This window comes from Prosopis cineraria, unplaced genomic scaffold (genome assembly GCF_029017545.1).
Source record: "Prosopis cineraria cultivar Desert tree isolate PC_DT_omini unplaced genomic scaffold, ASM2901754v1 PC11, whole genome shotgun sequence".
Lineage (NCBI taxonomy): Eukaryota > Viridiplantae > Streptophyta > Magnoliopsida > Fabales > Fabaceae > Prosopis > Prosopis cineraria.
Window position 1 is genome coordinate 23,976,150 of NW_026555342.1, and position 3,890 is coordinate 23,980,039.

A 3,890-nucleotide genomic window follows, 5' to 3' on the forward strand; every position below is an offset into this window, starting at 1 on the left:
ATGGAGCTATTGAAATTCAAGCTGATGATGGAGAACATTTGTAGCCAACGAAACAACACTTAAAGTTATATTATGAGGGAGTCCATATTGACACATCTCAGTCTATCTTACTCAAAGAAATCTAAATCACTACAGTAGTGTCTGCTATAGACATTAAATGTAGCCACTTGTTTGGGAGGCAACCTAATTTTTTTTTTTATTTCCTTTTTTGTTATTTAATTTGTTTTAATTTTTTTACCATCTGTTTATCCTATATAAAATTTATTTGATCATTAAGACTCCCTCTAAGATGAATTGCAGGATTACAATACTTAAAAGGAGCTTCTTAAAGGTCATCAAAGTCATATCAAAACAAAATTAAATCAGAGGAGTTTTAGTTCTTTTATTCTTTTTCTTTCTGCAAACATTAAGGACCATGTGAAATTTAAGTGTGGGGGAGGGAATATCATGATAATTTTCTTTTTCTTTTACTGTTATAATTTTCTTAGTAATTTGCATGCTATAATTGCCTTAATTCTAAAAATTTTGAAATTTTTGAATTTTTTTGAAACTTTTTGCTCTTTTGTACTATTTTATTTAGCTATATAACTACTGAGGGCAAAATATATTTGAGAAAGAATTTAAAGCTACCAATACCCATAGGAGTTTATCAAAATATACTCAATGCATGAATTATCTGTTCTATTATTTATGTCTATCCCTACAAAAACTAACAACTTGCAAAAGTAGTTAAAAAGGAGAATGATCCTATAAAAAAAAAGAGAGAGAGAAAAAAATTGTTGAGTACCTACTCCACTGATGCCAACTGGGCCTAGTAACCTGGGGACCTTCATCACCAATGTTGGCCTTCGCATCAAACAGCTAGTAAGTATCAAGAGTGTGCCAATAAAGTTCCTGAAGTCTAAGTAAACCGAGCCCTTATATCACCAATATGAGGGTTCACGTCAAAATGACTTAAGAAGTATTTAGAAGAAAGGCAATTTATGAATAGTTAAGGATGGTGACCCCATTGCACTAACTCAAAAAAAGAAACAAGTAAGGTCTAAGGTTTAAACAAATTTATTTTTATAGATAAGTGCTCAATCAAAATTTAATTCACTCCCCGTGGTGGGTACTAGTATAATTATTAGCTTTTCTCTCATATTGAAGCTTTGTAGGTTGGTTATACAATTAAGTTTTACTAGTACTTTGAGTAAAGTTTTCTATATTTGATATTTATTTATTTAGGAATAAGGCTAAATGCAAAAGTATTTGCTTGAGGACAAGCAACAAGCTAAGTGGGTGGGTAAATTTGAATAAGTGATATTTTATAATTAAATAGGTATAGATTTTAGTTTGAATTTGATTATATTTATTAAGATTCCATATCTATTTAATTGATATTTTATATATATTTTCCCTCATCATTTAATTATAAGAATAAAAAGAAATTTTAATACAAAATCCACTCATATCTTTTTATCTTTATATTTTGCAGGAAAAAGAATAAACCAAATAGAAGAAAAGAAGGAAAAGAGAAATATATATATATATATATATATATATTTAAAGTCTCGCATCGACAAGGAAAGAAGAAGGATCTTCTACTTTAACTATAAATACTCCCTCCATCAGAGGGAAGGCATCCAATCATTTATCTGAGTACATCAAGAATTTTCTCTGAGATATTTGGAGCTCATAGAAGCTTTCTGAAGGCTGAAACCAAAATTATTGAGGAGTTTTATAAATTATAATTATTTCTTTTTTACTCCTTAATTTTCTCTGTGATCATTTTTCATGATTGGAGATTTTAGAATGATTTATTTGATTTTATTATGTGTTTCTAAATTACCCAATTGGAGAAAGGATATAGCCTAATTGGGGAGTTAGTTTTTTCTTTCTTTGTTTGACTCTTTGCATTTATATTTATAAATTTTTTTTTCAATTATATTTATTTTCCTTGTTCTTCATATTGATTTAATGATTGGCACCATTTAATCAAATCTATGGGTAATCTTGATGGACTGGGAAGTGAAGAGAGAACCTAGACATAAAGAACTAAACATAAATAACTAGGCTAGGAATAGTTCTCGAAAATTTGTGGTGACTTAAAATATAACTTCATGATTTAATTAGTTACTTGGGTATCATGGGAATGAATTCAACACTAATTAAAAAGGGACTAAAAATTTAGGAGAATACTAGAAAACTTTAGAAATAATTGTCACTATAATTGATCAGAGTCAATCAAGGGCAGAAACTAGTAACCTATAGGGTGAATTCTAAACCCCAACGCTCAAGTGATTGCATTTTTATCATCATTATTTTCTTGATTTACTTTCATTCTTTATATTTTCATCAAATTTATCCATTTTATCTATTTTTCTGAACTATTAATTATTTAAATTAGTAAAAGTATAACTTCCCTATGAGTTCGACACCTGGAATACTTTGGATAATTTATTACTGTGATTTTGTACACTTGCGAGAGCGATCAGGGGTTCTTCTACGCAACTATCTAGGCAGGTGAAATTTTAAATATCTTTTATATTTTTGGTTACTCTAGCAAGCAGCATTAAATAATCTATAACTTGAAGTGGCGATGTTGGCAAAGTAATTTAAGATGTGTTTGATTTTTCTTGCGTCGTTTTTTCTTGCATAGGACTTTAAACTATTTTGACGTTTTCTTTTTTTCTTGTATAGGTGTCCTCATATTAGAGAAGTACTTTGTTAAATGAATGGTTGACTACTAAATGTGATATATCCTCTAATGAAAGAACATAAATTAACCAATAAAAGTTGGGTCTAATGAAAGGAGCGAGCCCCTCCTCACAAGTGATGAACCAATATTGGAATCTTAGTTGAGAGAGATACCCACATTTCGTTCCTGTCTCAAACAAAATTGCTTTTAATGAGAAGATATCTGTGAGCAATCCAAAAAAAGAGCATAAATTAGCAAAACCAAAATGTTATGAATAAATTTTATACTATTTGTTTTTAAATTATGAAAACGATTTATTTTCAATAGCATACGCGATAGAGTATAGTTTTATAAATTAAAATATTGTGCGTGCATGTGTATGTGTTGTAAAATTATTTTTAATGATGCAAAATACTAAAATAATATGAATCTTATAAATATAACAATATTTTTAAAATATTGTGTGTGTGTGTGTGTTTTGCAAAATTATATACGGGTTCTACTTTACATAAAAGTTTTTGAAATAAAAAAATTAAAAATGGATGTAGATGTGCACCTTCTAATGTGACCCTTGAAATGTATGGTAGGAAGAATGGGAATGATTGTCCAGTTAAAAACAAAATAATAATAACAAGTTGTTGACTTCGGAGGTGTTTGGGTGTGTTTTACCAAAACCATATTTTGGTTCAAATAATTGATTATACTAGTTTTGGTTCGAATATTGATTATCATCAATATCCAAACAGGCACTTTGAGTAGTCAACAATCAATTATAAAACGTGATGCATCAGCAAAAGAAATTAGGTTAATTATAAATAAAGTCGGGAATAAGAGCCAGGCCTGGAGCCCCTATTTAAATAAAGATTTTGAGTTTAAAAATTATTTTTTAAGGAACTGGGCTTGAGGGTTTAGCCCTAAAAGCCCTGTGAAAAAGGCTCAGGCCCGGGCGGCCCTCATTAAGCTCTGACAAGTCTGCTTATCTTATATATTACGCATACATACATATATTTGATTGATAATAATACAATTTAATTAATATTTATTGTAGGTGATGAAGAAGAAGTGTGTAAAGATAATTGACATTAAATATCCATCTCCATGTTTAATAGTGCATTTACATTCGAGGAATCTAATATTTTATTTGTAGATGATGAGGATGAGGCTGAGGATGATTTGGATTTTGGTTGATGAATATCTGTTGTTTAGATTT